The 22,825-nt window shown below is 37.0% G+C and overlaps 1 protein-coding gene and 1 long non-coding RNA gene across 8 annotated transcripts in view; one reads left to right on the top strand and one right to left on the bottom strand.

The window, feature by feature from the left end:
• The window catches only part of LOC309615933, a 182,303-nt gene extending 179,673 nt beyond the window's left edge, over positions 1–2,630 (top strand). For all 3 annotated transcript variants that reach the window (XR_014237146.1, XR_014237147.1, XR_014237148.1), the window contains exon 3: positions 417–2,630. This is a non-coding gene — a long non-coding RNA (uncharacterized lncRNA). The remainder of the gene's footprint in view (positions 1–416) is intronic.
• PCDH9 (protocadherin 9) overlaps positions 1–22,825 on the bottom strand; it is a 989,134-nt gene that overhangs the window by 60,945 nt on the left and 905,364 nt on the right. The gene's annotated exons all lie outside the window — the stretch shown is intronic.

Raw genomic sequence — 22,825 nt, forward strand, 5'->3', positions numbered from 1 at the left:
AAACTATGTGTAGGTTTATGTGCAGTGCTAGCCACTGCCTCTGTTACTGTTTGAGCAGCTATCCAAAATTGCACACTTAGCTGCCTAATGTGATACCATCTCTTGGGGTATGTCAAAATTAACCTTTTTAAACTTAGAAGAAAAAAAATCTCAATTTTGCAATGTCAGATTTTTCATTGATAAGATTTTGATTAACTTAGGCAGAGTTTTATTTTAAATCCCAGCTCAAGATTTTATATTTATCTTTTTTACTATAACATCTTTTTGGGAATTGCTGTAGAGTACTTAGTGTCATTAGAATGCACGTTAAATGTGATCTGCATTTCCTCTGCTATCTTTCAATAAAATTAATCAATAACATTTTCAAATGAATAGAGTTATTTGTGTGTTTTAACAATAATTTAAAATATTTTTAGGAGAAGTTTAAATTCAGTCTATCAGACTTCCCTGGTGGCACAGTGGTTAAGAATCCGCCTGCCAATGCAGAGGACACAGGTTCAAGCCCTGGTCCGGGAAGATTCCACATGCCATGGAGCAACTAAGCCCATGTGCCACAACTACTGAGCCATGCACCACAACTACTGAAGCCCGCATGCTCCAGGACCAGCATGCTGCAACTACTAAGCCTGCGCACTGCAACTACTGAAGCCTGTGTGCCTAGAACCCGTGCTCCACAACAAGATAAGCCACCACAATGAGAAGACCGCGCACTACAACGAAGAGTAGCCCCTGCTTGCTGCAACTAGAGAAAAAGCCCGCGTGCAGCAATGAAGACCCAACACAGCCAAAAATAAATAAATAAATGTATTTTAAAAATAAAAAATAAAAAAAATAAATTCAGTTTATCAACTTAAAGCAAGCTATTTCCCAATGATTTATAAACATAATGTAAATCTATCTTTTAATCAAAATTGTCGTTTCATAGAATACTCTCGTGTGAGAGCCACATGTCAAAAATATCTATGTTAAGCATTAGTCACATTTTGGGCCCTCCCATAGGGGAGGTATTCTCAAAGTCATTACTACCTGATGATCCCAACAATGTATGGATCTGACTGGAATTCTGGAGGTGAAAGTCACAGATGAGAATGTATGATGGTGAAAGCCTCTATTCATTATGAGAAGTCTCTATCCATGAATATGTCTTTCTGGACATTTTCTATTTATGAAATAAAATGACTACCATCTTACAAGCTCCCAGAACTGAAGGCTGTGTATATGCATGTGTCTTCCACCCTACCCTTCTCTCTCTCTCTCTCGCTCTCTTTGTATGTGGGTTTGGTCATGGATGTGGATGAGGGGTGTGTGTGTGTGTGTGTGTGTGTGTGTGTGTGATTTTGGAAACTGATCAAGACTAATCAAGGCACAAAGTGTAATAAAAGGGCAATCTAATTGCAGTTCTTGTGCTAACTATAAGCAATATCTTACGCAAGTCACATATTTTATTTAGCTTATATCTCCCTTCATCCATAGAGAAAGATAATTACATAAAGATCCTTATTTTCTTGTGACTGTCAGTGTGACTAAATGATTCAAAACCTTTTAGATTTATTTTACTTATAATTGTTTCAGACCTTGTGATTTTTCTCCATTGGTAATATTAACAATACAATATGTTTCCCTGTATCTTTTAAGCCCTGTGGCAAAAAAGAAAAGAATCAAGGTTTAGATTGACCACTAGAATACCCAGTTTAAGAATTAGTCAGAAATCAATTGCAAACTCTACATATCATGTTTAGGAGAAGTAAAAAGAAAAACCTTGAAATTAGAATAAAGAAAATTGTAAAATAGAAGTTTGGTATTAAAATAATACTTTTGGGGTGTTCACCCCTAAAAGTACACCCTTAGAATTTAAACAGAAATTATGAAGATTATTCCAAGTCCTCGTTGCCTATTTTATAGATTCAAGGCAAACTCCATAGTAAATTCTAAAACCAAAATACATAAAATCCAGATGGCAGAGTTCAATTTTACTGAATTTAACATGAGAAAATGTACTTAAATATGAACAACTATATTTGTACATGCAAATATATTCTATTCATGCATATACATTATTTTGCCCATGTCAGTGTGTACATATGAACACACATTGAGGCTTAGCATAATGATGTTTGGCCTACTACTGTCGCAGTTTCTAAAGAAACAAAGTTTACTGTCTCATTTCTTTTTAACTTTTGTGCTTATTTTATTTAAGTATACATTCATACAGTGGAGCATGTTTGATAAACCACCCTTGACTTGATTGCCTACAAATATACAGATACCTTTAGCCATTGAGCTGCAGTTTGGAAGAGGCCCTAAATCTTCCATCAGGTTTGACTCTTTGATTAGTCTAAATCCTCAGCAAGTCCTCCATCACCAGAACTTTAATACTGATGGAAATTGGTAAACATTTAAGATGAATATACTGAAAAAAAGATGATTTTATTCCAACAGCTGTCTGAAGCATGATCTTACCTAGCAATAAGTTTGTTTTTTTAAAGCCTTCTTTGCAGAACTAATATACTTAGGATATATGGGGAAATAATTAGGAATATCGCCTTTCTACCTACTGCATTAAATTGCCTAATTTTTTGACAGCTAGAAATACAGTACTAGTGGTCATAGAAAATGGAATGAAATAGAGAGCGAAAAAATCATCTCTACATAAGAAGGAAAACCTTGGAGAGAAGAAATAGCTAGATACTGCTACATCCTTCATATACGTGAGTCAAAGATTGATTTTCTTGCATTCTGCAAAGTAGATGCAAAAATTATGCTGAAAACAGGAGAGAACATAATTGTGCAACTGCCAATGTGAACTGAAGATTCAAGTCGAATAGAGGCTCTGATGCTAACAAATTCAAAACCAGGGCAAGGCTCAGGAGGTATTTCTCACAAACTCTTCCATTCCTTTAATTCTCTAGCTCTTCATTTCAGAAAGAATGGGTGCATTCTCAGATATGGTTTTTATCATGACTTTCCTTTTTGAAGCACTGGCCCTTCCTTTGTCATAAAAGGAGGTAACACAAATGAACTTAATCTCTTTTATTTTATGCTGTACATAATTGGAGTAAAAATACTTCTCTCATTTCCATGCGTTCAGTACCTTCCTTCGTTCTATTTTCTGGCTCATCACATTGCCAGAATTAAGCCCTGCAGTAGGCAATGAACAGAACGACTTAGTTCCCTCTTGGAGAAATGTCATCTAATGGCTCTTGTAGTCCAAGTGATGTGCCACCTCTGGAGAACATGGTTGTCTGACAGTTGTTTCTGAGTCATCTTGGTGTATTTGAAACAGTTGGTTCTCTCTCTTACACACTTGTCAACATGGGCAGATGATGCTTTAATTGGCACATTGTCACCAGCTACATCAAATCAGGAGAAGCTGAGTAGCTGTGAAGACTGTGACTTCCAGCTCAAGAAAGCATTAGGTTACTAGAAGCAGAAACATACTAATTCAGAGCAGGTGCTTTTTTTAAAAAAAATCCTTTAAATGTGTGACTATTGTGTTAATTAATATTATGTTTATATTTTCTTTCCTTTGCCTTTCTTGCATCCTGGTAGAGATGACTGGGAGACATGGGCTTGTTAAACTAAAAATAGAGAAAAATGATCAAATGGTATTTTGTTAGTTATGTGGATGGCAAGTACAAATCACTCAGATTCCATCTCATATAGCCTGTGATTTTTCTCTTTGCAGTAACAAATTTTGTTTTTCTTTGAATCATCAGTGTCTAGTACATTTCTTGATATATAGCAAGGGTCCAATAAGCCTTTATTGAATACTGAATGATTTAATTATTATAAAACAAATTATTATAATATATAGAATTCATATCATATAGGAAAAATAGGAAGTTAGCATAAAACTATTTTTGCAAATTTTAAAGGTATCACTTTGTGACATATTATGAAAGTTTCAAAATAACTTAAAATGTAGATGCAGTGAAAGTTTCTATCAAGTTATATTAATGTTAGGATTCACAAAATCAAAATGAGGGCATAAAACAATAGCAAAGAGAATCTATTATTTCTTCCTTGGGCTTCAGATTGAACCTGGATCCTTTCAATTTCACATGTTCAGGTTTAAAAAAAATCTTTTTCCTACCCAAAGTGCTATTTTTGTTATCACAAAATTGACCTTTGCAGAATTATAAAGTTTACTTCCTGATTATAATGATTCTTTAATTCTATTTACATATCACCTAATGCCAACAGATTATTTCCATGAAATAAATGCATAACCTAAATTTACTGACTAAAGTAATATTTTCTTAAGAATCTTTGGTATTTTTCTCTTCCATTACAATATCTTTCAATTTACCCTAACTCTGACTCCATCTTTCTATCAAATTATAACAAAATTAATTTTTCTCTCTTTTAAAACCTCCTAATAGCCTTCATTATTTTTAAAATTAGTCATAAGCTATGAGATTTCTATTACTGTCTTGATAATTTTAAGAAATATATTTGTGTGAGTGTATCATTTACCTAATTAGACTGCCTGTCCTCGGAGGGAAGTGAGTCATACTTTTAATAATTCTCAAAGAACATTGCATAGTTCTTAGACTAAATGTGTACAAATCTCCTAAACACATAGTATCTAAAAATATTAGCTGATAAAAATAACAGAAGCTCAATAAATAATTGGTTTCCTCATAATGCAAAATACCTGGACAGTATATGTCATTAAGAGTAATAGGGTGAACCAGACTAATTTAATTATAAAGTATATGGTAAAAAGAGTAATACCCACAACTGCCCATCAGCATAACCTACCTCAACTCCTACATGCCCATTAAATTCCAGAAATTCGCATAAACCGTGGTTATGTTTAACAAGGTTCAACACTAATCATAATTTTATTTTGTATTTTGGATATCACACATACTGTATAACAGAACTTATTTTCACATTCTTTTGTCCTGCTAATAAACAACTTTTCAATGTCATTCACATGTCTACCCAAACCAAACCAACATAAAACAAGTATTATGTAGGTCAAACACCCATTTTGTTTGTTTTCACCCATACTAACATTTTATTTTTTATTGTGTATCCATTCACTTAAAAAATAAATTGTGGACTTCCTTGGTGGCTCAGTGGTTAAGAATCCACCTGCCAATGAAGGGGACACAGGTTCAATCCCTGGTCCGGGAAGATCCCACATGACGCAGAGCAACTAAGCCCGTGCACCACAACTACTGAGCCTGCACTCTACAGCCCGCGAGCCACAACTACTGAGCCCATGTGCCACAACGACTGAAGCCCATGTGCCTAGAGCCCGTGCTCCACAACAAGAGAAGCCACCGCCCACTGCAATGAGAAGCCCGCAAACCGCAACGAATAGTAACCCCTGCTCACCACAACTAGAGAAAGCCCACGCGCAGCAACAAAGACCCAATGCAGCCAAAAATAAATAAATAAATAAATTAATTAATTAATTAAAAATGAATTGTATTAGTAACCAATAGATTGAGTCATTTTAAGATAAAATTGTATGCAAAGGAAAAAAAAATGTTTACAATGGTAAATGAAACAGAGCCTATGTCTGCACAAGTTTAAAATAGAGCTACAAAATATAAAAGTCAAGCAATAATTATTTTAAATAAATACATATTTTATAACCTTTCCTTGTCAATCCAAACATGGCGATTCGAAATATTGTGTTGGAATTGCCATTAAAGGCTGAATCTTAAAACTCAGCTATCACTTTCCAAGGAAGCACTTTTTAAAAAGCATTCTTGACAGATTAATTGGAATATAAAGTCGAGACTGAAAAATTCTGGGTTAAAGGTTGCAGGTGAAAGGAAGAGGTTTCACACAACCTTGCAGAAAGAAAGAAAATACAGAGCAGGAAGCTCTCGATACAGAGTCCTGGGTGTGTGAGGGAGGCTGATGGTAGAAACCTGAGAAAGTAAAACAAACGACCTTTCATGAAGGGCTTTTATACACTGCTCAGGCGTTTGGACTTTATTATGATGATGAGGAGAAGCCATTAAAATATTTTTGAAGAAATGTAATACAATCTGCTTTAGAAAGATAACTCCAGGAACTCTGTAAAGCCTAGAAAGAATGGAAAATATGCCTACAGAACAGAACCCAAGAAATGGAATCTATTTTTGCACAACTTCCATGCAATCCTTAGCCCTTATATTAAAACTCTGCATCTCTTAAAGTGTAATCAAGATGTCAAGATGCCAATACATTTTTGAGATGCAAATTGAACATTTAAACTAAGAAATTTAAATGACAAATTAAATATTTGAGGCAAAAATAAATAAAGTATACACAATTTAGTTTAAAAAGAGAAGAACAATGGACTCTTTATTTGTAAGAATAACAATTAAATTTAACATTTCTAGAACAGAGAGTGAACATTTTCTTGATGTCTTTGTTAACCCTACTAAATGAGTTAAAATTTTAATGCAAAAGTTAATTTGATAGTGTGCAAGTTTGTCTTCCTTTCACTAATGGATGTATCCAGAATTATTTTCCAGTATTTTCAAGATAGAATCAAAATATGTACCCAAATTATTAAATATATTATCAAAGTAAAATTTTAAGATAATCTCCCTCTTTTCTTCAATAGGTATTTGTTATTTATTTTTAATGTTCAAATATTGATTTATATTGGGTTTACTAAAAGCAGCAACACCTAATTTTATATTACATAAAAATAACATAAATCTTCCTGGTAAATTTCAGAAACAGAGTCTGCGAAACAAAACATTAAATATTATGAATTTAAGTTCAATACAAACTGTAAAATATATATGGCTGGAGAGCAAATGTTGGATTCATTAAACTGCCACATTTGTATAATTAAGATCCTTGTTTTGGTTTTCTTGTTAAAATAAAAGTAAGAAAGTTCAAAAAGATTTTTCTTTGGTTTGGGTGTGTTTACAAGAGTACTTAGTACTCTAGAAATGACTGCATCTGCAGAGCATAAATGTGTCTTAATTATAGGATTTTTTTAGGGTGAACATCTGTGCCCTTTTCTGCAACTGTGTAGACACTTTGATGGTTCTCTGAGAATATGTGGTTAAATTTGTACACTGTACTTACTTGCTAATTCACTTTATTTAGTATAAATCGGACTACTTAAAAGGTTTACCTGTAACACTTTGACATGTCACTTGACACTAACACAGTTTTGTTTTTTATAATTAGTTTAAAATATAAAATTAGAATCAGATAAGTTTATTTATTGGGATTTTGAATTGGTGAGAAGAAACCTTAAAATCTCCATTTCTTTTTTTTTTTTTTTTTTTTTAGTAAAATGCTAGTTTCTTGAGGTAGAGAACAGAGTTCCCTTTTTTTGTCACACTCTGATAATCACTTTGACTCTAAAATAGCATGCTACCTAGGAAAGTATAATGTCATATATTTTTTTAAAGAAAGTTATTATCTTACTTGTTTTATTATATAAATAGCTCTAACACGGATGCAAAAATATAGGCAAACCCTTTAGCCACAGAATATGAACTTAAACACTTAGAATCACCAGTAGTTCTTTCTGTAGGAACAAGTAAGTAAGCATGGCATATGGTCGGGGTGGACTGGGAATGATTCAGCAAGAAATACTTTTGATAGAAAGACTGGTATTTGGAAATTGTTGACAGAAGGCCTAAAAATTGTACTTAGGGGATTATATCTAATCCCCTAAGTATTGCATTTTGTCAAAAGTGTTGAAAATTAACTTTCCCCAGAGCACAGAGGAAGTACCTCCTCTGGAAAGAATTCTTGTCATATTTTGGGTCATAATCACTCGAGTGAAAAGTGTAGCCAAGAAGAAATTTGAAATTTTTGCTAGATTAGCTAACAGTCTTAAAAAGCAAATATTTACTGTGACCAAGAAGACCTTAACATTCCCTCAGCGTGACTCAACTTTTGACAGGCTTCTTCCCAACTCTAGGCCCCTGACCTCCTTTTTCTTAAAGCATTAACTTTTGAAAACTTGCAATGGTAAATTCTTTCTCCACTCCTTTGAGATATAAATCTCCTAACAACCCAGGAATATCTTTCTCCAGGACCTCGGAGCCATCCCTTTGAAATGTAATTATCAAGAAAAATAGGACCCCTGTCTCCTAATTCCTAGGAGAAGATAGAAGACTAACTTGGATAAAAGACAATTAACAAACACGAGTGACCTAATCATTTAGACCAACCTCCTTCCTAGAGTGATTTTTCCATTAGCTCACCCCTCTTCTGTTTCAGAAGAGTGAGTTCAACTTTCTTTTCTATTGCAATAGTCTTGACTCCTTCCTATCACAATAATCTTGAATAAAGTCTTCCTTGCTATTTTTAACAAGTGCCTGGTACAATTTTTCTTTCTATAACTGTCACTGTTTCTTTGAATTTATGAATTAGAATCATGTTATTCAGTTATAACTGAAACTTCTGGGCACAGGTAAATTCACAAGGTAATATTTTGCTGCATTTATTAGAAAGTTATAGATGTGATAATGACACAGACTTAGTTGATTACGATTTAATGAGCTTTGGAGAAAATCATAAATGTTCTTTTTTGATTATAAGACCATCATTCCTGATGATATAAGATGATTTTTGAAAAGTAATATTGTAAGTTCAAAAATAGTACAGCAGTGGTAAAATTGTTGTCTATATTTAAGAAAATCTTTAATGAGTCATATTTTTCCAAATTTTTCATTATTAATTTTAAAGAAGCATTTCCCAGAAACCAAGTCAATCATCATGGGGAATGTGAGGGAATTAGTTCAGTGATGTTTCAGTTAACTTGTTATTACCACATGATAGTGAGATTTTATTGAATACTTGGCGATCATACATTCTTACTATTCAAACATCCATACAATTTACCAGGAAGCCACTTGACTTCCGGTGTACTCTGTCTGTACAGAAGAAAGTTTGTATTTCAAAAAGATAATTTTGTTTCAATTAATTAAAGATTCGCCCTTTATAGGAGATATCGGTACTGAAATGTATTTTGTAATGTTTCTAAGGAAAAATTGTGTTCAAAATGATAGATCCTTTACATCTACTTGACTACAGTTAAACTCTTTAAAGTATTTTTTCTTCAATTTGTTAAAACTCTTGTAATAAAACGGATATTACTTGAAGCACCTATCACACTAAAGTAACTCAAATTAATTTTAAATTGAGCTTATGTTTTAGCTTTCAGGCTAATAAACTAAAAAAAGTAATACATAATTTTAAATAAAGGATGCTAATCACCAAATAAAATATACTTTTCATTAATAAGCAAAATCCTATTGCTATTAATTACAAATTTTCCTCAAAGCATACATTTCAGAAGCCAAAATTTTCTTCATTGTTTTTGGTTTGTTTCCTCAAAAATCTCCTCAATGCACAGAAAAGTTGCAAATACTTTGCAAAATCTTTTAGATTTGTGGCTTCAGGCTCAAATGCCAGCCCTGTTTGAACACCTCTCTCCCTGCTTCCTCTCAGCTTAGCAAATATAAAACTTTTACCACTTTAAGAATCTGAAGAAACTATGTCTGTCCCATTCCACAATACTTATGTTAATTTACTCATTGATTCATTCCCTCAAAACATATGTATTGATTGCTAATTGTGTGCAAAGTACTCTGTAATGTACTGGAGAAGACAAAAAGATTAAAACACAAACACACAATATCTGCCTTCAAGCCGTAGTTTGGGAGCTAAATCTTGTATGAAATTTAAGGTACATAACTAACTATTGTACAAGATAGAAAGTGATAAATGCTGTAGAAGAACAATCAATAAAATGCTATCAGGGTACTGGGTTTGGAGAAGTTCTATAAAACAATGAAATCAGGGATGGTTTCAGAATTTTTAGCTTGGGGTTGAAGGATATGAAGGATTTGGATGAGAGAGAGAGACAAAGTATGTTTAAAAACATTCCAGATGGTGACCAGCATATAAATAGGCAAGGATAGCAGAAAGTGAAAAGTGTATAAAATATGTAAATGATTTCCACCTGGCTATAAATCAGGCTTGGTGAATTGAAATAGTGAAAGCTGGGTTGAAAAAGGTTAAAATTATATTATAGAAAATCTTGACCACCAGACTAAGCAGGTTTGATTTTACACAGTAGCCAATGAATGGGGAGACATTTAAATATCAAACAAACAAACAAAAATCACCTTAAGTTAAAGAAAAAAAAAAAAGTAGAAAAAAAAAAAAAAAACCTACAGTATTACAGCTATGCTATAAAAAGATTATGTGGTAGGAGTTTAAAAAATGTTAGAGAGAGGAAATAACCATTGGCAAGATAAACCCCTAAGCACATAATTATAATTATCTGGGTATGAGGTAATTTGGTGTGTAAGCATGGAAGCACCAGGGTATGTTGAAGAGGCAGAAAATGTAAAACATGATCAGTGATTGGATGTGAAGAATAAGGCGGAGAGCAGAGAGTCCTAGGTGACTCTAACTTAGTTTGGTTCCTAGGAGGTGCTGATGGCTGGCACAACTGATACAGAAAACAATATGATGGTTCTTCAAAAATAAAGAAAAGAATTACCATATAATCTAGTCATATCACTTCTGAGCATATATCCAAAGGAATTGAAAGTAGGGTCTCTTAGAGATAGGTGTATACCCATGTTCATAGCAGTATTATTTCAATAACCAAAAGGTGGAAACAACCCAAATATTCATTGACAGATGAATGAATAAATAAAATGTGTTTCTGTACAATGGAATATTATTTAGTCATTAAAAGGAAAGAAATTCTGACACATGATACAACATGGATGAACCTCGAGGACACCATGCTAGCTGAAATAAGCTAGTCACAAAAAGACAAATACTGTATGACTTCACTTACATGAGCTATCAAGTATAGTTAAATTTATAGTAACAGAAAGTAGAATGGTGGTTGCCAGGTGCTCAGAGGAGGGGAGAAAAGAGAGTTATTGTTTAATGGGTATAGAGTTTTGGTTTTGCAAGGTGAAAAAGTTCTGGAGATTGGCTGTACAATGTGAGTATACTTCACACTCCTGAACTGTATGCTTAAAAATGTTTATGGTGGTGAATTTTATGTCATATGATTTTATCTCAATTCAAATTTTTAAAAAGGAAAAGAAAAAGGGACATAAAGAAAAAAGAAGAAAAAGGGCAAAGAACAAAAAGAAATATACAACCATATACATATATATTTAATCAGAATTATTTCTTCAATACAGCTCAGAGTAGAAAGAGAATGGCAACCAGAAATGGCCTTTAAAAATTACCAGAATTTATTTAAGAGCCGTATAACATGAACAAAGCAGAAACAACTTGGCCTATTTAAGGGCTGGTGGTATACTTTTAACAGAAGGATACAATTCACTATTGGAAATTGTTGAAGAAAGAGCTTCAAAGAGTCCCCCCAACGCCGTGGCAGTGTGAGGATCATGTAATAGGAGGCCAGTCCCATTCCTGACACTTTCTATTTATAAGATCTTGGAAAAGTCACTTAATGACTCCATTAAAACAAACAATCATAAATAATAATACCTGCTTATCTCATGGGATTATTATGAGATTTAAATAATGCATTTATTAGTGCTTGGTATACAAGAAAGGGAAGTGTTATAATCATCTGCTGACCTCCTTGATGGGTTTTGTGTAAACAATGAGAGCAATTTCTAGGTTAATAGCTGCAGAGAGCATTGCCAGAGACTGTCAAAGGCAGGTCGAGACCAGTAACAGCTATAACATCACACAGGGCATTGTGGTCGGTGATAAGAACAAACTAGGTAATTTAGACTCAAAGTTTAGATTCATTTGCTAGGTCTGTACATTTACATTAATATAATTTACTTTAAAAAATCCAGCACTTATTTCTTCCCTGCTGCATATTGTTAAAAAGTGTTGATCATTCAGGTAAATTCTCTCCACAGCAGTAGAAAGGAAGGAATGGGAACAAGGGACCTATGTGAATTTGACAGAACATGAAAAGGAGATAGGAAAAATGAGCATCAAGGAGGAATTAAAAGTGATGGGATAACATTACTTTTAGAAATTTGATTAGGGAATTCTCATTCGTTTAGATTGCAGCCAGCAGGAATCTGGGGAGAGAGGGAACAGCAGTTTCCACCATGGAGCTCAGCACTATACACGTATTATTTTATTCAATTTTCACAATTCTAGAAGATAGAATTTTATCCTCATTTTTTAGATAAGGACACTGTAAGTAATTTGGCCCAAAGCACACTAGTAGTAAATGGTGGGTGGGTGGTTTTCCAGTCAATTCTTTCTCTCTTGCTCCCATGCCCAGGCATTTTCTATAATACCATCGACCAAATGTCCACATCTCAAAATGCACTCAGGTGGTTAACCAGGAAGATCACACCTCAATGGCATTTTATCTTCTCAATCTAGATGGTCTCTAACTGGAGGGTATATGTTTATAAAATAGCGTAGATTACTTTGCTGAACAGCAAAATATGTTCCTTCCATGAGGACAGACAGGTCACAGTTGTTCCAAGCTGAAAGAAGTCTCAGAGATCAGCACAGCTGAGGTTCTCATTGAGGACAGTTAGACACAGAGAAATGAAAGAATTTGTCCAAAGGCACTCTTCCTGTACACTGTGCTACCACTTCAGAAAACACTGCCAATTTTAAGTAAACTGACTTAAGTTGCTAAGTATTGCTTATAAATATTCTAAAGCCATTCAGGGATTAATAAGACTACTGTCTAATGCGTGATTAACTCTATTAACAACATCTAACTTGTCATTAAATGATAACTGAAATTTCATTGCCAACAGCATACGTTATTAAAAGTCATATTTGCCAGATGGAGCTAGACCACCCTTTTGCAATTCCATATTACTACTCGGGTGCTTACTGATAAGTTATATTCTTAACTCTATCACCAAAATTCTTGGAAGTAACCCCACACTATTTCCTGTAATCAGTAAAAGGTAGATTGGTCTAGCAACCCTGGTACTTTGGAGTTCCTACCCTTGCAGTGAATATGATGTTTTCCTGATTTTGGCTCCCTACTCATTTCATCCTCTTTTCACTAGTCCCTAAAGCTAGGCTATTGTTTTGTTTTGATAAACATGGCAAGAAAACATATGCGGTATATTTGTCTTTCCATTCTCCTTCATGACAGGTAACACTTGTATAGTTTACTATGATTTTAATAAGAAACATCAGGACAAGTAACAGAACCATGCTTCTTCAATACTTAATGAGTATGACTTACAGGACTTTAAAGTTCATCTTGCAGTATTTCTTATTGACTATAAGGTGAATATAGCCATGTCAGAAAACACTCATTAAGCTGCATGCAATATTAAGAAAGTACGGTAACAAATTGAGACTAGTTAATGATAATGGAGTCAACTATTATTTAAAATGAAATACGATTTGAATAAACATAGTATTTTGGAGTTAAAATTATTATTTTGGAGCCAGGAATGTACCCCTCCTCCATCACCACCTCTACTCCATCACCCATAGCAGAGTTGAGCCTCCATTAGAGTCAAAGTCCCGCATGAGATATTTCAAAAAAAATTATGTTTCAGTTCTCCTCTGTGAGCACTGTGCCTTTAATGAGAAACAGATGTTCAACTTACTTACACAGAAACAAAAAATGAAAAAAAAGTAAATAAAGGCAGAGCATCCTCATAACTGACTTCCCATGGAGTTAGACCATTCAAAGTTTCCTAACGATAATAATCACTCAGCCCAAGCCCCCAAATTTACCATCATCTTAATAGAAGGAATCAAACAAGGTTAACTGAGTCTGAGAACCTAGTATATTAGCCTATAGCCTAATACAGTGGACACTTGAACAACATGGGGTGTGGGATGCTGACCCTCTCCCACAGTGGAAAATCCACGAATAATTTATGTTGGGTCCTCCTGTTTCATTCCTCCTTATCCGAGATTCCTCTGTATCCATGGTTCCACATCCCGGGATTCAACTAACCTCCTGTAGAACTGATGGTATTTACTCTTGAAAAAAATCTGAATATAAGTGGACCCGCAGAGTTCAAGTCCAAGTCCTTCAAGAGTAACTGTATATTAGAGGGTCACTTATCAACCTGCCGTTGCTGTCTAAAGCCTGAAGACAGAACTCTCTCACTGGATACTGAGGATAAGGGGTGAGGGTGGTAGCTTCTCTGGTTCACCAGCTGCTGTACTTCAGTGCTCACCCACCCACTCACCTGCTGCCTGCTAACCAGGTTACTTTTGATTGTTTTCAAATTTGATCTTAATATTGAGGCTGTTTTTTTAATTGACTAATTTAGTTAATATGATCTTTTCATTGCAATTGTTCTTATAAATATCTAATTAAATATTTTATGCATCATTAAAATGTAAGTGTAAAATAATGAGGTTTTTTTCCTGAAAACTACCGTGATTTCTGTAAAAGGCAAAATGAAAGCACATTACCCAAACAAAAACGAAACAAAAACTACTTTTGAATTGTGTGTGGGTAAAACATATAAAGGTTGGGGGGGAAACATCACAAGAATCCAGAAAAGTTCTGTATCAAAATGTCAGCTAAAAAATGTACCTCACCATCTGGTTCCACAAGGATTAGGTCACTGGCCACTGTGGTCACTGACCTTTAACACTCCCTGAAAGGAGTTCAGGGCTAAGACCAGGAATGAAGTACTCTGTGCTCTGGGAAAAAATGGCAGAAGAGGCCTTCAGATAGTTAGATAGCTTCAGAAGATTTTATGAGTCCAATATCTTGCACCTTCCCACACCTAGAAAAGCACTAAAATCATTAACAGAGACATCTGCTCCTCATGATTAGCAGCGACCGTCTGCCAAAGTGTGCGCTTGATTTCATGCACCCACTTCACAAAAATCACACACATACCGACCTCCCCCCAACCTCTTAGGAGCAATTCCTAGGAGTTGTGTGAGGGGCTGTCTCCCAGGTGATAGTCCTAGCTAGACCCCAAATCAAACTTAGTTCACAGCTCTTACATTGTGCTTTTTTTCAGTCAATGAAAATTTCTTTCTTTACATGTATCTTTAAATTCTGGCAAATTCTGTGCTTAAAAGAGTACAAAAATGGATGAATTATAGTATGGGTTAATCAAGAAAGAAAATACAGTTCTTTAAGGAAACTAACCAAAAGATGGCCCTGGCATTACATAAAACAGATTGACATATGTTTATACATTTACATGTTTTAAACTAAAATGTTTTTGTTATTCCTACTTTCATCAACTTATTTAAATAATCAGCCACCTACCTGGGCCACTAGCATCAGGTACTAGGCTTTCTGTTATATGTAATTATGATGAGTAGCAAAATAATGAAAAGTGTCTGCACTGAAAACACACTAGAAACCAGTTGAATCAAGATGCCCTCACAGAATGTAATAGGCACAGAGGGTGTTGTGCTTTGCTATGATTATCTTATCACATGTAAGCAATCACCATGACTGTGAACAAAATATAATTAAGCCTGAATTGTTAGTTTTCTGTGCACGTGGACTGAAGTAGGACAGGCAATCATGTCATTTTTAGTGGACACCTACTCTGTCCAGCTCACTGTACAATGAGTGGGGTTTAGGCTAGCGGTTCTCAAATTAGAAGGATCAGAATCACCTGAGGGGCTTAACACCCCAGACCTCTGGGCCCCATCACTTGAGTTTCTGGTTCAAGAGGTCTGGGATGAGGGTGCAGGACTGCATTTTGAATGAGTTCCCAAGTGATATTGCTCCTGCTGGTCCAGGGACCACATTTTAGAGACCACTATTTCAGGACGTTAAACAAACAAACGAACAAACAAACTAGTTTTACTGTAGAAAATGTTGCACTCTAAAAAAACTCAGATAGGATGAAATCACATGCAAAAAGCAAGGCATATGCATAATTCAATAGATAAATTAACCAATTGGTTGTCCACCAATCCATCCCAGAGTTCGTTGGAGTCAATGATATAAAGGGTTTTGAAGAAATTAGCCAGAAAATCTTCTCCTTCCCAAGAATAAAGGAGGGTGATTAAGTATGTATAGGAACAAACAATTATGACCTAGCATGTGCTAAGAAATATTTTGAAAGCATACTGATAAAATTATATCTGTCGAGAGGGAGGGGCAAGATGGCGGAAGAGTAAGACGCGGAGATCACCTTCCTCCCCACAGATACAGTAGAAATACATCTACACGTGGAACTGCTCCTACAGAACACCCACTGAATGCTGGCAGAAGACGTCAGACCTCCCAAAAGGCAAGAAAATCCCCACGTACTTGGGTAGGGCAAAAGAAAAAAGAAACAACAGAGACAAAAGAATAGGGACGGGACCTGCACCAGTGGGAGGGAGCGGTGAAGCAGGAAAGGTTTCCACACACTAGGAAGCCCCTTCGCGGGTGGAGACTGCGGGTGGCAGAGGGAGGAAGCTTCGGAGCCATGGAGGAGAGCGCAGCCACAGGGGTGCGGAGGGCAAAGCGGAGAGATTCCCACACGGAGGCTTGGCGCCGAGAAGCACTCACCAGCCCTAGAGGCTTGTCTGCTCACCCGCCGGGGCGGGCGGGGGCTGGGAGCTGAGGCTCGGGCTTCGGTGCTAGCCGGGAGGGAGTACGGGAAAAAGTCTGCAGCTGCGAAAGAGGAAAGAGACTTTTTCTTGCCGCTTTGTTTCGCGGCGCGCAAGGAGAGGGGATTCAGAGCGCAGCCTAAACAAACTCCAGAGACGGGCGCAAGCCACGGCTGTCAGCGCAGACCCCAGAGGTGGGCGCAAGCCACGGCTATCAGCGCGGATCCCACAACAACAGGGGCGCAGAGGGAAAAACGGAGAGATTCCCGCACAGAGGCTCGGCGCCGAGCAGCACTGACCAGCCTGAGAGGCTTGTCTGCTAACCCGCTGGGGAGGGCAGGGGCTGGGAGCTGAGGCTTGGGCTTCGGTGCTAGCCGGGAGGGAGTCCGGGAAAAAGTCTGCAGCTGCCGAAGAGGCAAGAGACTTTTTCTTGCCGCTTTGTTTCGCGGCGTGCAAGGAGAGGGGATTCAGAGCGCCGCCTAAAGGAACTCCAGAAACAGGCGCGAGCTGGGGCTATCAGCGTGGACCCCAGAGACGGGCATGAGACGCTAAGGCTGCTGCTGCTGCCACCAAGAAGCCTGTGTGTGAGCACAGGTCACTCTCCACACCGCCCCTCCCGGGAGCCTGTGCAGCCCGCCACTGCCAGGGTCCTGTGATCCAGGGACAACTTCCCTGGGAGAACGCACGGGGCACCTCGGGCTGGTGCAACGTCACGCTGGCCTCTGCCGCCGCAGGCTCGCCCTGCCTCCTCCGTACCGCTCCCTCCACCCTGACTGAGTGAGCCAGAGCCCCGGAAGCAGCTGCTCCTTTAACCCCGTTCTGTCTGGGCGGGGAACAGATGCCCTCAGGCGACCTACATGCAGAGGCGGGTCCAAATCCAAAGCTGAACCCCTGGAGCTGTACGAACAAAGAAGAGAAAGGGAAATCTCTCCCAGCAGCCTCAGAAGCAGCGGATTAAAGCTCCACAAACAACTTGATGTGCCTGCATCTGTTGAATACCGGAATAGACAACGAATCATCCCAAATTCAAGAGGTGGACTTTGGGAGCAGGATATATTAATTTTTCCCCTTTTCCTTTTTTTCTGAGTGTATAGGTGTATGCTTCTGGGTGAGATTTTGTCTGTATAGCTTTGCTTTCACCATTAGTCCTAGGGTTAGGTCCGTCCGTGTTTTTTTTTTTTACCTAAAAAATTGTTTTTCCTAATAAATGTTTTCTTAATAATTTTTTTCTTATTTTTTATTATAATAGCTTTATTTTATTTTATTTTATCCTCTTTCTTTCTTTCTATTTTTTTCTCCCTTTTATTCTGAGCTGTGTGGATGAAAGGCTCTTGGTGCTCCAGCCAGGCATCAGGGCTGTGCCTCTGAGGTGGGAGAGCCAACTTCAGGACACTGGTCCACAAGAGACCTCCCAGCTCCACATAATACCAAACGGTGAAAATCTCGCAGAGATCTCCATCTCAACATCAAGACCCAGCTTCACTCAATGACCAGCAAGCTACAGTGCTGGACACCCTATGCCAAACAACTAGCAAGACAGGAACACAGCCCCATCCATTAGCAGAGAGGCGGCCTAAAATCATAATAAGGCCACAGACACCCCAAAATACACCACCAGACGTGGACGTGCCCATCAGAAAGACAAGATCCAACCTCATCCACCAGAACACAGGCACTAGTCCCCTCCACCAGGAAGCCTACACAACCCACTGAACCAACATTAGCCACTGGGGACAGATACCAAAAACAACAGGAACTACGAACCTGCAGCCTGTGAAAAGGAGACCCCAAACACAGTAAGATAAGCAAAATGAGAAGACAAAAAAACACACAGCAGGTGAAGGAGCAGGGTCAAAACACACCAGACCTAACAAATGAAGAGGAAATAGGCAGTCTACCTGAAAAAGAATTCAGAATAATGATAGTAAAGATGATCCAAAATCTTGGAAATAGAATAGACAAAATGCAAGAAACATTTAACAAGGATGTAGAAGAACTAAAGAGGAACCAAGCAATGATGAAAACACAATAAATGAAATTAAAAATACTCTAGACGGGATCAATAGCAGAAAAACTGAGGCAGAAGAACGGATAAGTGACCTGGAAGATAAAATAGTGGAAATAACTACTGCAGAGCAGAATAAAGAAAAAAGAATGAAAAGAACTGAGGACAGTCTCAGAGACCTCTGGGACAACATTAAACGCACCAACATTCGAATTATAGGGGTCCCAGAAGAAGAAGAGAAAAAAAAAAGGGACTGAGAAAATATTTGAAGAGATTATAGTTGAAAACTTCCCTAATATGGCAAAGGAAATAGTTAATCAAGTCCTGGAAGCACAGAGAGTCCCATACAGGATAAATCCAAGGAGAAACACACCAAGACACATATTAATCAAACTATCCAAAATTAAATATAAAGAAAACATATTGGGCTTCCCTGGTGGCGCAGTGGTTGAGAATCTGCCTGCTAATGCAGAGGACACGGGTTCGAGCCCTGGTCTGGGAATATCCCACATGCCGCGGAGCAACTAGGCCCGTGAGCCACAACTGCTGAGCCTGCGCGTCTGGAGCCTGTGCCCCGCAATGGGAGGGGCCGCGATAGTGAAAGGCCCGTGCACCGCGATGAAGAGCGGTGCCCACACCGCGATGAAGAGTGGCCCCCACTTGCCGCAACTACAGAAAGCCCTCGAACGAACCGAAGACCCAACACAGTCAAAATAAATAAATAAATAAAATAAATAAATAAATAAAGTAACTATTAAAAAAAAAATTGGAGTCATCAAAATATTCTTTAAAAAAAAAAAAAAAGAAAACATATTAAAAGCAGCAAGGGAAAAACAACAAATAACACACAAGGGAATCCCCATAAGGTTAACAGCTGATCTTTCAGCAGAAACTCCGCAAGCCAGAAGGGAGTGGCAGGATATATTAAAGTCCTGAAGGAGAAAAACCTACAACCAAGACTACTCTACCCAGCAAGGATCTCATTCAGATTTGACGGCAAAATTAAAACCTTTACAGACAAGCAAAAGCTGAGAGAGTTCAGCACCACCAAACCACCTTTACAACAAATGCTAAAGGAACTTCTCTAGGCAAGAAACACAAGAGAAGGAAAACACCTACAATAACAAACACAAAATATCTAAGAAAATGGGAATAGGAACATACATATCGATAATTACTTTAAATGTAAATGGATTAAATGCTCCCACCAAAAGACACAGACTGGTTGAATGGATACAAAAGCAAGATCCATATATATGCTGTGTACAAGAGACCCACTTCAGACCTAGAGACACATACAGACTGAAAGTGAGGGGATGGAAAAAGATATTCCATGCAAATGGAAATCAAAAGAAAGCTGGAGTAGCAATTCTCATATAAGACAAAACAGACTTTAAAATTAAGACTATTACAAGAGACAAAGAAGGACACTATATAATGATCAAGGGATCGATCCAAGAAGAAAGTATAACAATTGTAAATATTTATGCACCCAACATAGGAGAATCTCAATACATAAGGCAAATACTAACAGCCATAAAAGGGGAAATCGACAGTAACACAATCATAGTAGGGGACTTTAACACCCCACTTTCACAAATGGACAGATCATCCAAAATGAAAATAAATAAGGAAACACAAGCTTTAAATGATACATTAAACAAGATGGACTTGATATTTATAGGACATTCCACCCAAAAACAACAGAATACACATTTTTCTCAAGTGCTCATGGAACAATCTCCAGGATAGATCATATCTTGGGTCACAAATCAAGCCTTGGTAAATTTAAGAAAATTGAAATCGTATCAAGTATCTTTTCCGACCACAACGCTATGAGACTAGATATCAATTACAGGAAAAGATCTGTAAAAAATACAAACACATGGAGGCTACACAATACACTACTTAATAACGAAGTGATCACTGAAGAAATCAAAGGGGAAATAAAAAAACACCTAGAAACAAATGACAATGGAGACACGACAACCCACAACCTATGGGACACAGCAAAAGCAGTGCTAAGAGGGAAGTTTACAGCAATACAAGCCTACCTCAAGAAACAGGAAACATCTCGAATAAACAACCTCACCTTGCACCTAAAGCAATTAGGAAAAGAAGAACAAAAAAACCCCAAAGCCAGCAGAAGGAAAGAAATTATAAAGATCAGGTCAGAAATAAATGAAAAAGAAATGAAGGAAACAATAGCAAAAATCAATGAAACGAAAAGCTGGTTCTTTGAGAAGATAAACAAAATTGACAAACCATTAGCCAGACTCATTAAGAGAAAAAAGGAGAAGACTCAAATCAATAGAATTAGAAATGAAAAAGGAGAAGTAACCACTGACACTGCAGAAATACAAAAGATCATGAGAGATTACTATAAGCAACTCTATGCCAATAAAATGGACAACCTGGAAGAAATGGACAGATTCTTAGAAATGCACAAACTCCCGAGACTGAACCAGGAAGAAATAGAAAATATGAACAGACCAATCACAAGCACTGAAATTGAAACTGTGATTAAAAATCTTCCAACAAACAAAAGCCCAGGACCAGATGGCTTCACAGGTGAATTCTATCAAACATTTAGAGAAGAGCTAACACCTATCCTTCTCAAACTCTTCCAAAATATTGCAGAGGGAGGAACACTCCCCAACTCATTCTACGAGGCCACCAGCACCCTGATACCAAAACCAGACAAAGATGTCACAAAGAAAGAAAACTACAGGCCAATATCACTGATGAACATAGATGCAAAATTCCTCAACAAAATACTAGCAAACAGAATCCAACAGCACATTAAAAGGATTATACACCATGATCAAGTGGGGTTTATTCCAGGAATGCAAGGATTCTTCAATATATGCAAATCAATCAACATGATACATCATATTAACAAATTGAAGGAGAAAAACCATATGATCATCTCAATAGATGCAGAGAAAGCTTTCGACAAAATTCAACACCCATTTATGATAAAAGCCCTGCAGAAAGTAGGCATAGAGGGAACTTTCCTCAACATAATAAAGGCCATATATGACAAACCTACAGCCACATTGTCCTCAATGGTGAAAAACTGAAACCATTTCCACTAAGATCAGGAACAAGACAAGGTTGCCCACTCTCACCACTATTATTCAACATAGTTTTGGAAGTGTTAGCCACAGCAATCAGAGAAGAAAAAGAAATAAAAGGAATCCAAATCGGAAAAGAAGAAGTAAAGCTGTCACTGTTTGCAGATGACATGATACTATACATAGAGAATCCTAAAACTGCCACCAGAAAACTACTAGAGCTAATCAATGAATTTGGTAAAGTAGCAGGATACAAAATTAATGCACAGAAATCTCTTTCATTCCTATATACTAATGATGAAAAATCTGAAAGTGAAATTAAGAAAACACTCCCGTTTACCATTGCAACAAAAAGAATAAAATATCTAGGAATAAACCTACCTAAGGAGACAAAAGACCTGTATGCAGAAAATTATAGGACACTGATGAAAGAAATTAAAGATGATACAAATAGATGGAGAGATATACCATGTTCTTGGATTGGAAGAATCAACATTGTGAAAATGACTCTACTACCCAAAGCAATCTACAGATTCAGTGCAATCCCTATCAAACTACCACTGGCATTTTTCACAGAACTAGAACAAAAAATTTCACAATTTGTATGGAAACACAAAAGACCCCGAATAGCCAAAGCAATCTTGAGAACGAAAAATGGAGCTGGAGGAATCAGGCTCCCTGACTTCAGACTATATTACAAAGCTACAGTAATCAAGACAGTTTGGTACTGGCACAAAAACAGAAATATAGATCAATGGAACAGGATAGAAAGCCCAGAGATAAACCCATGCACATATGGTCACCTTATCTTTGATAAAGGAGGCAAGCATATACAGTGGAGAAAAGACAGCCTCTTCAATAAGTGGTGCTGGGAAAATTGGACAGGTACATGTAAAAGTATGAAATTAGAACACTCCCTGACACCATACACAAAAATAAACTCAAAATGGATTAAAAACCTAAGTGTAAAGCCAGACACTACCAAATTCTTAGAGGAAAACATAGGCAGAACACTCTATGACATAAATCACAGCAAGATCCTTTTTGACCCAGCTCCTAGAGAAATGGAAATAAGAACACAAATAAACAAATGGGACCTAATGAAACTTAAAAGCTTTTGCACAGGAAAGGAAACCATAAGCAAGACCAAAAGACAACCCTCAGAATGGGAGAAAATATTTGCAAATGAAGCAACTGACAAAGGATTAATCTCCAAGATTTACAAGCAGCTCATGCAGCTCAATAACAAAAAAATAAACAACCCAATCCA

This window comes from Balaenoptera borealis (genome assembly GCF_965194805.1).
Source record: "Balaenoptera borealis genome assembly, chromosome: 18".
In the NCBI taxonomy this organism is placed as follows: Eukaryota; Metazoa; Chordata; class Mammalia; order Artiodactyla; family Balaenopteridae; genus Balaenoptera; species Balaenoptera borealis.